At 48.0% G+C, this 21,047-nt stretch overlaps 1 long non-coding RNA gene across 1 annotated transcript; it reads left to right on the forward strand.

Annotated features, from left to right (window-relative positions):
• The first annotated feature begins 2,500 nt into the window (after positions 1-2,500).
• Positions 2,501-20,442, forward strand: LOC135008663 (uncharacterized). The gene is made up of 3 exons (XR_010208321.1): positions 2,501-2,605; positions 8,962-9,006; positions 20,401-20,442. It is a non-coding gene; the product is annotated as an uncharacterized LOC135008663 (long non-coding RNA).
• Positions 20,443-21,047: the final 605 nt, after the last annotated feature.

Genomic DNA, 21,047 nt, shown 5'->3' on the forward strand with positions numbered 1-21,047 from the left:
TGTGCGTGTGTGCGTGTGTGCGTGTGTGTGTGTGTGTGTGTGTGTGTGTGTGTGTATATATAGATATATATAGATAGATAGATAGATATAGGAAGGCGTGACCGGCGGTAGGGATCCCGGCACTCAGCATACCGGCACCGGGTTCCCTATTAAAACATAACTATTTTTTATTGCTAAATACACTTAACGAAAGGCTTCTTTTCTTAATTGTGTCTTCTTTTTAGTAAGCATATTATTTTATTATAATTATTTCTATGTTTCCATTATTCTAGTAACGCCCTTTAAAAATGCCATTCAGTTTATATAAATATGGTAGATCTAATTAAAATAGGTCTAAATAATTGTCGGTGTAACAATAATTATAAAGAGAACATAGTGTTTCAAATAATGTAGTAGATATAGGGCAGAACCAGAATGTAATTGCATGCTCATTAGTTTAGTAATCGTGTTCCCTTAAAGGTCTAAACAAATGTGCACTACACACAGGTGCTCTCCTGACAATCCCAGGTAGACTTGCAGAGAATGTATCGTATAAGGCTTATTGCCAAATACAGAGCTGTGTCCTGTGAGGACTTACTCAGCGCTGCCCTAAATTGCCATAACAGCACAGACCCCAGAAGTGTCTGTCCAGCTGTTCCTGCAGATGGGCCCTGAGCTCTCCCAGAAGTCTATTTTCCCCTCGGTTCACGCAGCAGTGTTTATCATCCCCTTCAGCACAGAGGTGTAATAGGTTTGCTCTTCTGCTTGAGCACATTATTATCATCACATTACATTGTGTAAAATGATAGACACTGGGCATAACAGTGACAAAATATTGTTTGTTTCGTAGATTAACAGAGCTGTTGGTGGATTAGTGTCTTGTTAATCAATATTCATACAAACTAGAATGTGTAAGAAAGGGCTTAGTATTTTTAAACACATAAAATTATGTATTTAAAAATATCTAGCATAGAGGAATTTGGGGTTTACTAGACCAGAAGAAAGTTGCATCCCGATAGAGAGAATCCTGAGCTAGGTCAGTATACTCACCCTTACCCTTTACCCCCTAACCCTCCCTGGCAGTCTAAAGGCCCGTACACACTGGTCGATGTATCGGCCGTTCTCTTGAACGGCCGATACATTGCGGGACCGTCGGCCAGTGTGTACGGGCGATACGTCTGTGAACTCCGTCGTTCACAGACGTATCGCGTCGGCCGCGCAGCACAGCCGACAGCCAATATATCTAACGATATATTGGCGCGTCGCTGTGTGTGTACGGGGCGGTCGTCCGACTGCCCGTACACATGCTGCGGCGGCCGGCGGTGATTGACAGGTGAACTGGGCGCCCAGTTCATGACGTCAGTCCCCCGACGGATCGGGCTGTGTGTATGCACAGCACACTGCCCGATCCGTACATAGATATATCTGCAGATCAATTGATCTGCAGATATATCTAATAGTGTGTACCCACCTTAACCCTAACCCTCCCTGGTGGTGCCTAAAACTGCTCCTCTCTTCCCCGCATCCTAACCCTAACTCTCCCCGTGCGCTGGCTGACACTAACAGTAGACGGCATACTTATGATTGGGATGCCGGTTGTTGGGATTCGGGCATCGGCATTGCGTCCGCTGTTGGAGTTCTAGCGTCGGCATTATGACCACATTGTCAGGATTCCGACTGCCGACATCCGGACCAGATCCCCTATTTTCTAATGTTCACAAGTCTCCAACATTACAGAACTTCTCTTATCGCCACTTTCTGCAGCAAACCAATATGTTATTTTGACGCTATTTATCAATAGTCTCCTGCCAGGACAGATCATTTATAAAATTCTGTCTGACAGTGAGATATCATACATAGAGTCGGGTTGGGTACGGGATGCTGGCTGCCAGGATGCCGGCGGTCAGAAAACTGACACTGGTATCCGGACTTCCTATAATCCAGACAGTGGAGCTCAACCGGTGTCAGACTGGGGCATGAAGGGCCCACCAAGGGAATGCAGTCCTGTGCAGTATAATGTAACATATGTACTGTATAATGTATAATTCAAGTGCATAGTCTGGAACCTGATCCTTAGAAGAGGGGATGGGCCCTCTGAGAGCAGGACCCACCGGAGGTTTCCCCTGTACCCCTGTGGGCCAGTCCAAACCTGCGCTCAACTAAACTCACCTTAACCCTCCCCTCCCGCAGCCTAACCCTAACCCTCCCCAGCATACTTACGTTCGGGATTCTGGCTGTCTGGTTTCCGGCATCGGCATTCTGATAGCTGTCGGGATTTCGGCGCCGGTTTTCTGACCGCTGGAATCCCGTATGTCAGGATGCCAACTACATCCTATAGAAACATCTGGTTTGAATCCTAATCGCATTTCCCACACTTTAATGGGAAATGCAATCAGCCCAAATGTAAGATCAAATTGTGATTATTTTTTTTTGGACCAAGCACTTCTAAACCAACGCTCTCTCCAGATTAAGATAACAATGGTCGGTGTGTTTTTCTTCTCTGCAGAATGTGAGGACTCCTGCAAGAATCGATGTGGACAAAAGCTAAACAAGTCTTACAGCTGTCAGTGCAACAGTCACTGTGAAAGATTTGGGGACTGCTGCAAGGATTACTCCATTTGCAACTGTAAGACACAATTATTTGTTAAATGTATACAAAAATTTAAGTACTTGCTAAAATATCAGCATTTGCAATAATATTCAAACATAGGGGGTAATTCCAAGTTGATCGCAGCAGGATTTTTGTTAGCAATTGGGCAAAACCATGTGCACTGCAGGGGAGGCAGATATAACATGTGCAGAGAGAGTTAGATTTGGGTGGGGTGAGTTCAATCTGAAATCTAATTTGCAGTGTAAAAATAAAGCAGCCAGTATTTACCCTGCACAGAAACAATATAACCTGCCCATATCTAACTCTCTCTGCAAATGTTAATATATCTGCCTCCCCTGCAGTGCACATGGTTTTGCCCAACTGCTAACAAAAATCCTGCTGCGATCAACTTGGAATTACCCCCATGGTGTAATATGATGTGAGACAGTGACGTAATTACAGGGTGGCGAGACTGGCAAATGTCCAGGGCCACAAGGTTAAGGGTGCCTACAGAGCTCTGGCGTCTGAACGTCTGCGTCTGGATAGGGCCGAAGTCGCGGCCTGCTGGGTCACTCTGCCCACCCACACACACTGCCTGCTGCTTACCTGTGGCTGCCCGTTGGTGTTTCTGTCCCCTGGGGGTGACCCTGACCAGCATTCTGTACAGCTCTCTCCTCGTCTGACAGTTCCCTGTTTGGCTCTGTTAGTACCAACACAGTTACAGCTGCACATGTAATCCTATGGGTTCATAGAAATCAAATAGGGGGCCCACATTGAATGTTTGCCAGGAGCCGCCAAGCCTCTAGTAACAACACTGACTGATGTAAATGACAACCCAAGAAGAGCTTGAGTAAGTTGGTAACAAGTAGAGGTGACTTGTGCTCAAATCCACAACACTAATAATGTCTGCTAGCAGGACAAAGCATTCCTGTTGGGCACACCCTGCTGACATGAGGCAAATAAAGACATTATTGGTTTGGAGGAAGAAAGAATTTCAGGACAGGTATACACTGTATACGAATCATAATATAAATTGCTTATTAATCTATAGTTTGTTCTTATCAAAATACTTTTCTCCTCTCTTTGGACTGGATGTACTAAAGTGAAAATGTGGTAAAACCCCCGTTTTCACCCTGTAGAAGTCTATGGGGCTTCTTCCGCAATGTGATGTGGAGAGGGTTCCGTCACGGAACCATCCCAGCATCCCCTGCAGCCACCGCTGGTATGCGCACGCGCAGATGGATTCCCGGGTCATAGACCCAGAAGTCCAGCAGCAGCAGCGCATCGCAAAGGTCAGCTCTTATCAGGAGAACTGACCTCTGCAATACTAATCCCATATGTTAGTACATATGCGACTAGTATCAGTGTGATAAGTGGCGGGATGTACCGCGATCCTCTGGTAGATCCTGCTCTTTACCTTTATTCTGTGGTCACATGTTAAAATCCAGTTATTAATGTAGGGGGTCATTCGGACCCGTTTGCTCGCTGCGTTTTAACACAGCAGAGCGACCAGGTCTCTGCTGCGCATGCACTGGCGCCGTAGTGCGCCGGCGCATGCCAGACGGCCGAAGGCCGTAGCAGGATAGCGATCGCCTCTGCCTGATTGACAGGCAGAGGCGATCGATGGGCGGGAGGGGGCAAAAGGGCGGCGTTTCGTAGGCGCGGTCCGGCCAACGTAGGCGTGGCCGGACCGAATGGGCGGCGGGCCGCAGCAGATGCGTGACGTCATACACAGCCGCTGCGGGCCAGGGAGCGAGGAGTAGCTCCCGGCCAGCACGCTAAAGCTGCGCTGGCCGGGAGTTACTCCTGAAGTGCAAAGGCATCGCCGCTGTGCGATGCCTTTGCACTTCTGCGACGAAGGGCCGGACTGACATGCGGGGCGGACTAGACCCGTGCTTGGCGTCCCCCCGCATGTCAGGAAAGATGATCGTAGCTGTGCTAAATTTTGCACAGCTACAATCAACTCGGAATGACCCCCGTAGTCTTTATGGACCTGAAAGAGGACTTTCTGAATGATGTTTTGTCTCCAATGTTCATCCAAAGTTCAAAGGATTTAAATGTCCCCAAGAATAAAGCATTGGTGACTCAGTTACTCCATATTAACCATGTAACCTACAAGCTAGGCTGCTGGATGGAATAAGAAGGGTGCAGCAGGTTTTTATTTTTATTAAACTTTTTTAGCAATGAAATAAACAATGACAAACTAACACAACACTGCTGAAACAGCTAATGGGCTCTACACACTCGGCGATTCACAGCTGAGCTGCCAGACGGCGGATACGCCAACGGGCGACCCACCGGGTGAGGGGAAGGTGACGGGGGGAGTGAAGTTTCTTCACTCCCCCCGTCACCCGGCTCCATAGCTGTGCATGCTGATATGTACGCGATTGTCTATATTGGCCTGCATGTATAAGCGACCCAGCACCAATGATGAACGAGCGCGGGGCCGCGCATCATTAATCATTGGTGCCTACACACTCCACGATATGAACGAGTTCTCGTTCATTAATGAACGAGAACGTTCATATCGTACAGTGAGATCTGTAAGTGTGTACCTCTTCTTCTCATATCTGAGGAAATACAAACTCCCGAACTCTTCTCTGATGGGGACTTCTCATGATCAGTGATTCCTGCCATCAGGTGGCAACTCATAGGGGGATATTCAAATGTTTGAAAAGTCAGTTGGTGTCTGTTTTTTCCTGTCTATTAGATAGGAAAAAACAGACTCCCAACTGACTATTCAAACATTTGAATCTCCCCCATAATGTACAGAGACAGAAGAAGACACAGTGTACCACCATTCCATGGAGCTTGATAGCAGTGACCTTACTCTAAAGATGGGAAGAAGTAATTCCCCCCACCAATTAACCATTTCTCTGAATCTCATGATCGAGAGGGAGAGAGAGAACAAGAGAGAGACGCTGTCAGAAATAGAGAGTCAGGTAGAGAGTGAGAAAGAGAGTATCGGGGAGAAAGAGTCAGAGAGAGAGAGGGAGGGAAAGAGAGAGAGAGAGAGAGAGAGAGACAGTGTTAGGGAGAGGGAGAGCATCGGAGAGAGAGGGTGTCAGAGAAAGAGAAGGGGGAGGAGCAAGAGAGAAAGTTGAGCGAGAGGGAGAGAGAGAGCTAGAGAGAGAGAGAGAGAGTGTGGGAGAGAAAGACAGAACGAGATAGAGGGTGTCAGGTAGAGAGAGAGTCAGGAAGAGAGAGAGTATCAGGGAGCGAGAGAGACAGTGTCGGGGAGAGAGAGAGAGACAGTGTCAGGGAGAGAGAGAAACAGCATCATGGAGAGAGACTGTGTCAGGTAGAGAGAGAGAGAGATAAAGAGAAAGACAATGGGGGTAATTCCAAGTTGATCGCAGCAGGATTTTTGATAGCAATTGGGCAAAACCATGTGCACTGCAGGGGAGGCAGATATAACATGTGCAGAAGAGTTAGATTTGGGTGGGTTATTTTATTTCTGTGCAGGGTAAATACTGGCTGCTTTATTTTTACACTGCAAATTAGATTGCAGATTGAACACACCCCACCCAAATCTAACTCTCTCTGCACATGTTATATCTGCCTCCCCTGCAGTGCACATGGGGGGTCATTCCGAGTTGTTCGCTCGCAAGCTGCTTTTAGCAGCTTTGCACACGCTAAGCCGCCGCCTACTGGGAGTGAATCTTAGCTTATCAAAATTGCGAACGAAAGATTAGCAGAATTGCGAATAGACACTTCTTAGCAGTTTCTGAGTAGCTCCAGACTTACTCGGCATCTGCGATCAGTTCAGTGCTTGTCGTTCCTGGTTTGACGTCACAAACACACCCAGCGTTCGCCCAGACACTCCTCCGTTTCTCCAGCCACTCCCGCGTTTTTCCCAGAAACTGTAGCGTTTTTTCACACACTCCCATAAAACGGCCTGTTTCCGCCCAGAAACACCCACTTCCTGTCAATCACATTACGATCACCAGAACGAAGAAAAAAACCTCGTAATGCCGTGAGTAAAATACCTAACTGCATAGCAAATTTACTTGGCGTAGTCGCACTGCGGACATTGCGCATGCGCATTAGCGACTAATCGCTCCGTTGCGAGAAAAAAATAACGAGCGAACAACTTGGAATGACCCCCATGGTTTTGCCCAATTGCTAACAAAAATCCTGCTGCGATCAACTTGGAATTACCCCCAATGTCAGGAAGAGATAGTGAGATAGTCTGTCAGGGGGCCTAATTCAAATGTAATCGCTGCTGTGTGTTTTCGCACAGCAGGCGATCAGTTCTGAACTGTGCATGTGTATGCACCGCAATGAGCAGGCACGTCGGACGGCTACAACAGGCAAGTCCTGGGTTGCGCAGAGACTGCACAAACTGATTTTTGTGCAGCTCTGCAACACATAGGAAAGGACACTTGCACAGCAATTTTACCATACCAATGTAGGTGGCGACTATCTGATCGCAGGGCAGCAAAAAGCCCAGCCCAGCGAACAGATCTGAATTAGGCCCAGAGAGTAGGGTTGCCACCTCATCCCTTTAATTCTGGACACATATTAATTACACAGGTTCTGTGGCTGATTAAAACCAGGTGAAATGGAGTCTTGAAGTCAGCCAGCCACAGAACCTGTGTAATTAAGGGATATGGGGGGTCATTCCGAATTGATCGCTCGCTAGCTACATTTAGTAGCCGTGCAAATGCATAGTCGCCACCCACGAGGGAGTGTATTTTTGCTTTGCAAGTGTGCGAACGCATGTGCAGCCGAGAGGGACGAAAAAGTTATTTGCAGTTTCTGAGTAGCTCTGGACTTACTCAGCCCTTGCGATCACTTCAGCCTGTCCGGTCCCGGAATTGACATCAGACACCCGCCCTGCAAATGCTTGGACACGCCTGCGTTTTTCCAAACACTTCCTGAAAACGGTCAGTTGACACCCACAATCGCCCTCTTCCTGTCAATCTCCTTGCGATCGGCTGTACGAATGGATTCTTCATTAAATCCATCGTCCAGCAATGATCCGCTTTGTATCCATAAGACGCTTCTGCGCATTGCGGTGCATACGCATGCGCAGTAGTAACCTGTTCGCTGCGCTGTGAAAAACAGCAGCGAGCGATCAACTCGGAATGACTCCCATGGTCATTAGGCTGACCACTATTGGTCGACATGCATAAGGTCGACAGGGTTTCTAGGTTGACATGGTCCCTAGGTCGACATGTTCTAGGTCGACATGACAAAAGGTCAACATGAGTTTTTCACAATTCTTTTCATTTTTTTTTACTTTTTCATACTTTACGATCCACATGGACTACAACTGGGAATGGTAACCTGTGCCGAGCGCAGCGGCAGCGGAGCGAGGCACCTTGCCCGAAGTATGGCGAGCGGACTCGGTGCACTAATTGGGGTTCCCGGTTACTCTACAAAGAAAACAACATAAAAAAAATAAAAATCTCATGGCAACCTGTTGTCACATCGACCTACAACATGTTGGCCTAAAAACCCTGTTGACCTAATGCATGTCGACCAATAGTGGTCGACCTAATGACCCATACCCGTAATTAATGTGTTCAGAATTAAAGGGATGACGTGGCAACCCTACCAGGGAGAGAGAGAGTGTCAGAGAGAGAGACAGACAGACAGTGTCAGGAAGAGTGGGGGAGAGAGATGGAGAAAGAAAAAGAGAGGAGTAAAAGAGAGAGAGAGTGTCGGGGAGAGAAAGGGAGGGGGAGTGAGAACTACCTGACTCCAGCAGTGGTCTCTGATGGGAGCGGGTACTTCCCGACATTAGGCCCCGCCCCCTAAACGCCTGCGAATCGCTGCACTTGGAGCCGGACAGGTTTATGCTATCTGTGGCTGTTCTAGCGGGGAGTGAAGGGGAGCTACGGGCCTTTTATTTGCAGCTCATAACACATAGCTATTCATATGGAACTCTGCCCAGAGTTTTGTGTCTTCTGTGCATTATTGTATGTTTTGATGTATGCAATTTAAGACTCCCCATTTTAGTCTATTAAGCAAAATGTAGATGTGCACTAAGGTATGAAAGTAATAAAGTGGCAATCACCTGTACACAGAGATACAGTACCTTCCATTGTAGATCAGAAGTGTCCTATTTTGGCTGCATACACCCGCACATGCTCACGCTGCTGCCTTTTGGCTGAGGCGACTCATCATGAAACTGCACCCCTGTGCGCTGTCTAGTCATTGCGCAGTGGGAGGAGTAAAACATAGTCTATGGTATTACAGGAACATGGCACCTAGAGTACAAGCCCCACTTTCACCATCCACGCTACTCCCCTTACTATAATATGATGGTATTGTTAGAGTGAATATGACTGAATTGCTTATTTTTGTATAGACCTAATATTACATTGCCATCTGTCAATATTAATGATTTACTTATTTTCAGTATATTTGTTTTTTTTAAACAGATATTGATCGTGAATTAAATAAGGTGACTGAACATGACAAACCAGGTAATATAATCTGTTCTAGAATGAATTATGTAAAGTAGATAGATTCTTCTTTACTGAAACATGAATACAACATTATATCACCCATACGTATCAGATTTTGGAAATGCAATAAAAGCTCTGTTACTGGGCCTCAGAATTAGAGGAATCAGGGGGGCACAAGCAGAGCAGTGGTTAGCATGGTATATTATCTAGGCAGCCAAAGCAGGGTCAACATGTAAAAGGTAGACAATGGAAAAGGTCAAGAGGAACAAAAGGTCAACACCCTTTATTTAGTTTTTTGGGGCACAGTCTGATTCTTTTCTCATATGTGACCACCATTTGTTGAAATGCGCTCCCTTGTGGGCTTGCAACGCTTCCGGCACGGTGTCTCGCTCAGCTTTGCTCGCCACAAGGTTACTAAAGGTTATGATTTGTGATAGTCAATGAAGCACGAGTTGAAAAAACGTGAAACCCCCCAAAACCATGTCGACCATATATGTATTGTCATTTCATTGTCATGTCGACCATTTGAACCTGACTACCTTTTACCTGTCGACCATATGGCGTTGACATATTGACTGTCTTTCTAGACACTGTTGACCTATAGTCCGGATACCCTGTGTCACAACTGAGGGCCTGAGCTGATGGGAGGAAGCCTCAGTTGTAGGGGCTGAGGTGAAACTAAACTTGGGAGGTTTAATCAGACCCCTAGACATATAAGTACGGTGTAGGAAGATTGCCCGAAGGCGTGACCATGACAACCAGGATTTAAAAGTCAATAAAAGTTTATTAACAGAACTCCATGTATTCACAGCAGTGGTAAATGAATAGAGATATGCAGTAGTTAAAATGAAACAGTTCCTGGATCACTATAAGCTTGGCAAGAGCCACAGGGTACTGGTAGGATAAGGTACAGTTCTTAATGTCCCAGAGATGGAATGTCCTTACCAGACCTGTCCGTAGTAGTGAGAGTAGCCAAGGAACACACCAGCAGATGTATCACTGGAAGCTGGTAACACTGTAGTTGAGGTGACTGCTGTGGATGCTGGATGGAACCAGCCAGGTGTTGAAAACATGGAGTGGATGCTGGATGGAACCAGCCAGGTAGTAGAATGAAGCTAGGGAGCGTAGATATGGGAAATGATGATATACGGGTACCGATGGTTTGCGGGTACCGATGATATGTAGGTATCCGCTGGAGAAGCACCGGCACTTTAAGGTAGTTGATCACTGCTGGAAGCTGACCGCTGGAAGCAGATGGATCTGTAGCTGGAAGCTGGAGTAGTCATAGACGACTGCAGAGTCAGGCTGCACCGCAAGGTGGTAAGCTGGTGCAGGTCTCTTAGTGGTAGCTGGAGACAGGAGCTGGAAACCTGGAACAAAACAATCACAGGAGAGAGAGACGGGAAACAGGGTTTGACAACCAAAGCACTGACGATTTCCTAATGCAGGCTCAGTCCCTTTATACCCTTAGGTATACCGGGATTGGATGACCAATTAGGCAGACTCCAGCGGAGCTATGGATTGGAGGCCAGGATCATGTGACTGAAACTAAGATGGCTGCCCCCATACCGGCCAGTGGAGGGAAACCTTGTTTGTAACACCACATGGAGATTCCTCTGTAATGGCGGCGGTGAACACAGAGAACGCCGACTTGCGTCTCAAACCTTCAGCTCGGACGGCCGCGGCCGCAGTAGGTGAGGAGTGCCACATTCCTTGTAATGCGTTGAGAATATGGAGATGATGCCCGAGGCCCCGCTGGCAGGTGACGCCAACCACACACGATCACCCTCTTTGAGAGCAGGAACTGCCCTACGCTTCTTATCTGCAAACTTCTTGTATCTGAATGATGCTTTGAGCAGAGCCGCTCGGACATTTTTCCAGTTATTTGAAAACTGGCGCAAGGTGATATCAACTGCTGGTACAGAAGTCGCTGGAAGCGGCTGGAATTCTGGAACTTTAGGGTGCAATCCATAGTTGATGAAGAATGGTGTTGAAGAAGATGAGGAATGATATTGGTTGTTATGGCTGAACTCGGCCCAGGGAAGGAGTTGAACCCAGTCATCTTGAGAGGAAGACACATAGATGCGGAGGAAGGCCTCTAAGTCCTGATTCACCATCTCAGTTTGACCATTGGTCTGAGGATGGTAAGCTGTAGAGAACTTTAATTTGACTTGGAGGGCTTGACACAAACTTCGCCAAAATTTGGCTACAAATTGTACTCCTCTATCAGAGATGATTTCCTCGGGAAGACCTGTAATCGGAAGATCTCTTGAATGAATACTTGAGCCAACTTGGAAGCTGACGGAAGACCGGTGAGAGGAATGAAATGTGCCATCTTGGTAAACCGGTCAACCACTACCCAGATGGTATTAAATTTGTTGCACATAGGCAGGTCTGTAACAAAGTCCATCGACAAATGGGTCCACGGTCAACGGGGAACAGATAATGGAACCAGTTGCCCCACAGGCGACTGGCGGGAGACTTTGTGTTGGGCACACTTTGGGCAAGAAGCATTAAACTCCACGACGTCCTTCTTCAGAGTTGGCCACCAATAAGACCTAGAGATAAACTCAAGGGTTTTCTGAATGCCTGTATGTCCGGCAAAACGGGAAGCATGTGCCCAATGCATGAGCTTCTTTCTTAACACCGGCTTCACAAAACTTTTCCCTGGTGGGGGCGTAGAGTCCATCCTTACCGTGGAGAATGCCAACGGATTAATAATAGGATGCTTGTCAGAAGACTCCGACTCATTTTCTTGCTCCCAAGAGCGGGAAAGGGCATCGGCCTTACGATTCTGAGAGCCCGGACAGAACTGGAGTTTAAAGTCGAACCTGGAAAAGAAAAGTGCCCATGTGGCCTGGCGAGGATTAAGACATTGTGCGCCTTTCAAGTACAAAAGATTCTTGTGATCGGTAAGTATGGTGATCGAATGAGAAGCTCCCTCCAGCAGGTATCTCCACTCTTCCAGAGCGAGTTTGATTGCCAGCAACTCCTGATCGCCAATGGCATAGTTGCGCTCAGCTGGAGAAAACTTCAGAGAGAAGAAGCTGCAAGGATGTAGATGACCATCTTTAGCTCTCTGGGAAAGTACCGCCCCTACTCCAACGGAAGAGGCATCCACCTCTAGGATGAAAGGAGAGTTAATGTCGGGCTGTTTCAAAACCGGAGCAGAGATGAATCATTGCTTTAACAGATGAAAGGCTTGCATAGCTTCTTCAGACCACTTGGACGGATTAGCACCCTTCTTGGTTAACGCAGTGATAGGCGCCACAATGGTGGAAAAGTCTCTGTAAACTTTCTGTAATAATTGGCGAATCCTAAAAACCTCTGGACCCATTTGAGGGTTAAAGGTATCGGCCAATTCTGGATTGCTTGTAATTTCTCAGGATCCATTTCCAGTCCGGAACCGGACACAATGTAGCCTAGAAACGGAATGGATTTGACTTCAAAAACACACTTCACCAATTTGCAATAGAGATGATTGACACGGAGACGGGACAGAACTTCCTTTACCCAGAAACGATGTTCCTCCAGATTATTGGCAAAGATAAGTACATCGTCTAGATAAACCACGACATGACGATATAAGATGTCTCTGAAGATCTCGTTCACGAAATGCTGGAAGACAGCTGGAGCGTTACTTAATCCGAAAGGCATGACGAGGTACTCATAATGTCCATCACGGGTGTTAAAGACGGTCTTCCACTCGTCACCCTCTCGGATCCGGATGAGGTTGTAGGCACCCCTCAAATGTAATTTCGTAAAGATGGTTGTTCCGCTGACTCTATCGAAGAGTTCTGTAATCAAGGGTAAAGGATATCGGTTCTTGACGGTGATGTCGTTTAAGCCTCTGTAGTCGATGCATGGCCGCAGGCCACCGTCTTTCTTCTTAACGAAGAAGAAACCTGGGCCAGCTGGGGAGGAAGAAGGTCGAATGAAACCCTTCGCCAGATTCTCCTTAATATATTCTCCCATTGAATGCGTTTCTGGTAAAGACAACGGATAGGATCGGCATCGAGGTGGAACCTTCCCTGGGATGAGATCGATTGGACAGTCCCATTCCCTATGAGGAGGAAGGATATCAGCAGAAGCTTTACTGAACATGTCCGTGTAATCTTGATACGGAGGAGGTGGAACATCCAATGACTTGGAGGAGGAAGAACAAACAGGAAGCACTTTGGACAAACAGGTCTCAGTACAGGAAGGACCTCATTCCAGGATTTGAGTAGTCGTCCAGTCAATTGATGGGTTATGGAGACGAAGCCATGGAAGGCCCAAAACCACTGGATGTGTGGCTCTTGGAATCACTAGGAAAGAAATAAATTCTGAATGGAGAACTCCAACTCTCAGACGGACTGGTAGAGTTCTTGAAGAAATAACGGCGTCAAAAATCTTACTGCCATCCACGGCAGTCAAAGAAATGGACAAGGAAAGTCTCTCAGTGGGTAGGGACCACCGTTTAACATATGCTTCAGTTATGAAATTCCCAGCTGCTCCGGAATCTAGGAGGGCAATGACGTTCCTATAACGTTGAGCGATTTGAAGCGAAACTGGGAGATTACAATCATGAGGAGATGGAGAGGAGAACATTACTCCCAGCCGGCCCTCTCCTTGGCGGGCTAGGACTTGAAGTTTCCCGGACGTTTGGGACAGGCATTGATTGCATGAGACGGAGCTGCACAATAAAGACATAGGGACTCAGAAAGACGTCTTCGGCGCTCAGCTGGAGATAGACGGGAACGACCAATTTGCATGGGCTCATCTTTGGACGGAGACGGTTGACGAGGAGGAGGTGCAGAAGGTTTTGGGATAGATGACCTTCCCCGCTCAGTTGCTCTTTCTCTGAACCGTAGATCAAATTTTGTACAAAGAGATATTAGCTCATCCAACTTAGAGGGCAAGTCTCTGGTAGCTAATTCGTCCTTGATGCGTTCAGATAAACCATGCCAGAATGCAGCATACAGGGCTTCGTCGTTCCATGCCAGTTCGGATGCCAGGATCTTGAACTGTATTAGGTACTGTCCCACAGTACGTGTTCCCTGGCGTAAATGGAGAATCTCAGAAGAAGCTGAAGTTACACGGCCTGGCTCGTCGAAGAAGCGCCTGAATGTTGTTACAAAGTCAGTATATGAGGACAACAGGGTATCAGACTTCTCCCATAAAGGTGATGCCCAATCAAGGGCTGAGCCACTAAGGAGGGAAATAATATAAGCAATCTTAGTGCGATCACTGGGGAAACTGCCAGGTTGTAGCTCGAAATGAATTTCACATTGATTGAGAAATCCCCTGCAAGATCTTGGAGATCCATCAAATTTAGTTGGCGTTGGAAGATGAAGACGTGGAGCAGAAATGGGTAAGGTAGGTGGGGTCACAACTGGTGTCACTGTGGTGGACGCACCGGACGCCCCTGATCCACGGAGAGTCGTTTGGATCCCATCCAGCCGAGTAGAGAGATCCTGGAGACAGCGGATAATGTGGCCCTGTGCAGCCTCCTGATGTTCGAGTCTGGCTGCCAGTTCTTGCATCGGCCTGGCCGCTTGATCCTGGTCTCCGGCTGGATTCATATGGTCAGTGCTTACTGTCACAACTGAGGGCCTGAGCTGACGGGAGGAAGCCTCAGTTGTAGGGGCTGAGGTGAAACTAAACTTGGGAGGTTTAATCAGACCCCTAGACATGTAAGTACGGTGTAGGAAGATTGCCCGAAGGCGTGACCATGACAACCAGGATTTAAAAGTCAATAAAAGTTTATTAACAGAACTCCATGTATTCACAGCAGTGGTAAATGAATAGAGATATGCAGTAGTTAAAATGAAACAGTTCCTGGATCACTATAAGCTTGGCAAGAGCCACAGGGTACTGGTAGGATAAGGTACAGTTCTTAATGTCCCAGAGATGGAATGTCCTTACCAGACCCGTCCGTAGTAGTGAGAGTAGCCAAGGAACACACCAGCAGATGTATCACTGGAAGCTGGTAACACTGTAGTTGAGGTGACTGCTGTGGATGCTGGATGGAACCAGCCAGGTGTTGAAAACATGGAGTGGATGCTGGATGGAACCAGCCAGGTAGTAGAATGAAGCTAGGGAGCGTAGATATGGGAAATGATGATATACGGGTACCGATGGTTTGCGGGTACCGATGATATGTAGGTATCCGCTGGAGAAGCACCGGCACTTTAAGGTAGTTGATCACTGCTGGAAGCTGACCGCTGGAAGCAGATGGATCTGTAGCTGGAAGCTGGAGTAGTCATAGACGACTGCAGAGTCAGGCTGCACCGCAAGGTGGTAAGCTGGTGTGGGTCTCTTAGTGGTAGCTGGAGACAGGAGCTGGAAACCTGGAACAAAACAATCACAGGAGAGAGAGACTGGAAACAGGGTTTGACAACCAAAGCACTGACGATTTCATAGTGCAGGCTCAGTCCCTTTATACCCTTAGGTATACCGGGATTGGATGACCAATTAGGCAGACTCCAGCGGAGCTATGGATTGGAGGTCAGGATCATGTGACTGAAACTAAGATGGCTGCGCCCATACCGGCCAGTGGAGGGAAACCTTGTTTGTAACACCACATGGAGATTCCTCTGTAATGGCGGCGGTGAACACAGAGAACGCCGACTTGCGTCTCAAACCTTCAGCTCGGACGGCCGCGGCCGCAGTAGGTGAGGAGTGCCACATTCCTTGTAATGCGTTGAGAATATGGAGATGATGCCCGAGGCCCCGCTGCAGGTGACGCCATGCCAGTCGCCTGGGCATTAGAAAGGCAATATCCACGGATCAGCAGAGATGAGACATGACGTATGGATGCTAGCCACATAGGAGGGAACCGGGCCTAGGACGCTGGGACAACCTTAGGAGACACCTGAAAGGTAAATAATGGCGTCCACATACCCGGATCGTGACACCCTGGGTGTAAGCCCTGGCCGACGGTGTAAACTCTTGTACAAAATTCATAAACCTTGATTGTCCCAGTTATGTTGCGATTACAGAAACACGGAACCTCACAGCAGTAAAGAATCTACAGGTCCTTCTATCTGCACTATATTTCCGCAGCCCGTGCACCACTGTATTTGCCTTTCCATACATCTCCTATATAATCTCCTATATAATTGCCCAGATCTGTCACTCTGTGACTGTGTGGCTAACGCTGGGCGTGGCTAGGAGCTCTCATTGGGTTAGCAGCAGGTCTATCACACCCAGTCCACAGCTGATTGGGCGAGAAACGCCCTCCCACACGGGTTACATCCAATGGGAGGCTCTGTCCTTTGGCTGCTGTGTGTTCTCAGAGCAGGATTAACAGTGGGGCTGATGGAGCTGCATCTCCAGCCCCACACCCCAAAATAGGCCCACTGCATCTGCAGCAACACACCCTCCAACAATTTACACATAAAAATTGCTGCAAATTCGAAAAGGGGGCGTGGCCACATGTACAGTGGCGTAGCCACGCCCCTTTCCCTATATTTTCAATGGAAGTTTGGAGAGCCAAACATCGGTACAGACCCTAAAAAAAAAGGTACTGTATCTGCCAAAAAATGGTACAGCTGGAGGGTATGCCACTGCATCTGCAGCAAGTCTCTGCGCTGTAGATAGGGGAAAAAAATCCTTTTACTGCAGCGTCCTATGGGGGTCATTCTGACCTGATCGCTCGATGCAGTTCATCGCAGTGCAGCGATCAGGTCAGAACTGCAAATGCGCCGGCGCCGCAGTGCGCCGGCCCGGTACATGGCTGACAGCTGACGGCTGTCGTTGCCTAGCGATCACCTCTGCCTGATTGACAGGCAGAGGCAAGAGGTGGCGGCACGGCGGCGTTTGCTCGCTGTTTTGTGGCCGCTGTCCGGACAGTACTCTTCACGTACAAAAGCATTGTACTTGTGTGTGTGTGTGGGGGGGGCGGCCTGACATGCGGGGCGGACTTGCACTGTGCTGGGCGTCCCCCCGCATGTCAGTGTAAGTGATTGTAGCTGTGCTAAATTTAGCACAGCTACGATCAGCAATGACCCCCTATGTCCTGTTGCCAGTCCGCCTGCCCCCTCCGGCATCAACAATCCCCACTCCCTAGCCGCGGCGCACGTGGTACAAAAGCTGCTGCGGCCACCGGCATAGATGTGTATGAAAGCGGCGCAGCGGAATGCTTTCATAGCCCTCCCAGCACCGCATACTCTCTGAGCCCCGGAGACTCCTCTGCGCGTGATGTCACAGAAGTGCCTCCCCGCCACAGCAGCGCACATATCCCCAGAGGCCCTGACTCCGCAACACAGCACCTGGCCGGCCGGCCTGGAAGCCCCGAGATGGCTAATGTAACGGATAGAGTGGGTGATATCACGGAGGCTAATGTCGGGACGCTGACACTGACACTGCACAGCACTCTCACCTTTTACATTGATTCAGCGAGTCAGTTAGTTCTGCCAGCCAGTCACTATTGTTAGCGCCGGTGTGCCATGGTGCCGCATTACAGGAAAGTATACGCACTAAATAAACTACAGCTTCCAGCAACCCTTAGCGCCAAAGCATTCAGGCGCTAAGGGCTGCTGGGAGCTGTAGTTCATTGAGTGCATTTTCTTCCCTGTAATGCGGTGCATTGGGACACTGGCGCTAACAATAGTTATTGGCTGCTGCTTCCAGGAGGAGAAGCAGGAGAAGCATTACCTGCACCTCCCCCACTCGCAGTACCTCCGGGCTCCATCCGCGGCACCCGCACACCCTTCCTCCACCATCCACAGTGGCTCCGGACCCCCTCCCCCACCTGCAGCACCCCTGCACCCGCCCCACCCGTGGCACCTGCCCCTCCCCCACCACCGCACCAGCCCCTCCCCCACCCACACCACCCCTCCTCCACCCGTGGTACCCCCGGCCACCTTCCCCTATCTGCGTCTCCCCCGCACCCGCCACTCCCCCAACCACAGCACCTACTAGGTGATTCATCAGGCCCTGCGTGCGCTGTTCACGCCGTTGCAAGGGGCTACGACCCCTTAACCATCGCATGCCCTTTGTCCGTGCAATATTTAACCACTCACACAATTATGATTGGAGGTAATACTCCATATAATACAACTATTGCACGCCACAAGAGCGTGCAAGGGTTAAGGGGGCATAGTCCCTCACGACGGTGTGAAGAGCGCCCATAGGGCGCGATGAATCACCTAGTGTTCATTTATGACAATGGACATGGGGGGTGATTCAGACCTGATCGCTGGGCTGCTAAATTTGTTGTGCTGCGTTCAGATACTCACCGCACAAGGGGAGTGTATATTTGCCGTTCATGTATGCGATCGCATGTGTACGTCGAGCTGCTAAAAAGCCTTCAGTCAGCGGACAACTGCAAATCCATTTGCACCAAACTCACCATTGAATGATTTCTCTGCTGTGTGCAGTTTGTGCGCAGCCCAGGACTTACTCCTACAGTGCCATGAGAACAGGCTGATCGGGTCTGGAGTCACACACCCTCCCTGAAAATTCTTGGACCTACTTTTTCCTTGACACTCCCAGAAAACGGTCAGTTACCACCCACAAAACGTCCTGTTCCTGTCAATCACCTTGTGAATGCACATGCGATCGAAATTTTCGCACCAGCCTGTCGCTGTTTGGCGATGCCTGTTGTTGCTTGCTGATGTGTGTACGCATTGTGGTGCATGCGCAGTCTATCCATGATCGCCCGCTATGCGAAAACGCACAGCAGCGATCAGGTCTGAATCACCCCATGACTCAGAGTTGTACCCTAATGTCACCACATACGCAGCTACTGTACGAAAATATGCAAATATTACAGATGCCGGGATTTGTACTGAGACTTCCGCAGGTGGTAACGTAAATCCTAGCAGCTGCATACACAGACACAGCTCTGGTCACAGATGCTTCCATAATCGCCCCTCTGAATAACATTATTATCACTATGTAGCCAAGTAGTCTATAGGCTTGTATAAAGATGTACATACCGTAATATATTTTGTGATACTAAAATTCTGTCATCTGACTGGTTTGTGGTTCCTATATATTTTAGTTTACATTTCTGTGTTTTCAATTTAAGTGTATGCTTTAGCCCATTCTGCTGATTTCTTTAGAACATTTTACATGTGTTTTACTTTGAGGTGTGAGCTTTGGAAGAAGTTAATATAGATGTAAATAATAAAAGTAAAAACAATGGGGGTAATTCCAAGTTGATCGCAGCAGGATTTTTGATAGCAATTGGGCAAAACCATGTGCACTGCAGGTGTGGCAGATATAACATGTGCAGAAAGAGTTATAGGCCCTACACACTGGCCGATTTGTTTGAAAGATATGAACGATCTCGTTCATAAATGAACGAGAACTCGTTCATATCTTTCAGTGTGGAGGCTCCAGCGATGAACGATGCACGGCCCCACGCTCGTTCATCGCTGGTCCCTCGTCGGCTGTGCATGCAGGCCAATATGGACGATCTTGTCCATATTTGCCTGCACTTCAATGGAGCCGCGTGACGGGGGGAGTGAAGAAACTTCACTCCCCCCGTCACTGCCCCCCCTGCCGCCGGGTCGCTCGTCGGCCGTATCCGCTGTCGGGCAGCTCGGCGGCGGATCGGCCAGTGTGTATGGCCCTTTAGATTTGGGTGGGTTATTTTATTTCTGTGCAGGGTAAATACTGGCTGCTTTATTTTTACACTGCAAATTAGATTGCAGATTGAACTCACCACACCCAAATCTAACTCTCTCTGCACATGTTATACCTGCCCCCCCTGCAGTGCACATGGTTTTGCCCAATTGCTAACAGAATTCCTGCTGCGATCAACTTGGAATTACCCCCAATGTGCCTGATTCAGATGTGGTTGGAGTTGCTATAGCTGCTGATTACATAAAAGCAGCACCAGGGGCGTATTATGGCCCTCATTCCGAGTTGTTCGCTCGCTAGCTGCTTTTAGCAGCATTGCATAGCTATTCATATGGAACTCTGCCCAGAGTTTTGTGTCTTCTGTGCATTATTGTATGTTTTGATGTATGCAATTTAAGACTCCCCATTTTAGTCTATTAAGCAAAATGTAGATGTGCACTAAGGTATGAAAGTAATAAAGTGGCAATCACCTGTACACAGAGATACAGTACCTTCCATTGTAGATCAGAAGTGTCCTATTTTGGCTGCATACACCCGCACATGCTCACGCTGCTGAATTTTGGCTGAGGCGACTCATCATGAAACTGCACCCCTGTGCGCTGTCTAGTCATTGCGCAGTGGGAGTAGTAAAACATAGTCTATGGCATTACAGTAACATGGCACGTAGAGTACAAGCCCCACTTTCACCATCCACGCTACTCCCCTTACTATAATATGATGGTATTGTTAGAGTGAATATGACTGAATTGCTTATTTTTGTATAGACCTAATATTACATTGCCATCTGTCAATATTAATGATTTACTTATTTTCAGTATATTTGTTTTTTTTAAACAGATATTGATCGTGAATTAAATAAGGTGACTGAACATGACAAACCAGGTAATATAATCTGTTCTAGAATGAATTATGTAAAGTAGATAGATTCTTCTTTACTGAAACATGAATACAACATTATATCACCCATACGTATCAGATTTTGGAAATGCAATAAAAGCTCTGTTACTGGGCCTCAGAATTAGAGGAATCAGGGGGGCACAAGCAGAGCAGTGGTTAGCATGGTATATTATCTAGGCAGCCAAAGCAGCCTTTAGAGAAGTGGTGAATCTCGTTCTTGTAGCAGCGCTGTCAGGTGCAGGGCCAGGGGACTACATCAGTGAAAGTGGTTCGGGGAGGCAGTCCGGACAGCACAGCTTTGTGTCCTGATTTTTACAAATACGATGTTGGCAGAAGTATACTTACACACGTGTGTTCTCCGCCCTGACCCACAGTCCTTTTAAATATAGACAAAGCCAATTGCGGAGTGCCTGATTAGATTTTGGGCCCAGCCTAGATTTAAATTACGTTGAGAAGAATGAGTTGTGGCAAGGACACTACAAGTGTGGGTTGGCTATTTTTTGCATGAGAACAAATATTACAAATCTGTCTTTTAGGTGGTCACAAGGGGTTCAGTATGAAGTACTAGTGGCTGGGATGCCGTCCTT

Source organism: Pseudophryne corroboree, chromosome 2 (genome assembly GCF_028390025.1).
Source record: "Pseudophryne corroboree isolate aPseCor3 chromosome 2, aPseCor3.hap2, whole genome shotgun sequence".
In the NCBI taxonomy this organism is placed as follows: Eukaryota; Metazoa; Chordata; class Amphibia; order Anura; family Myobatrachidae; genus Pseudophryne; species Pseudophryne corroboree.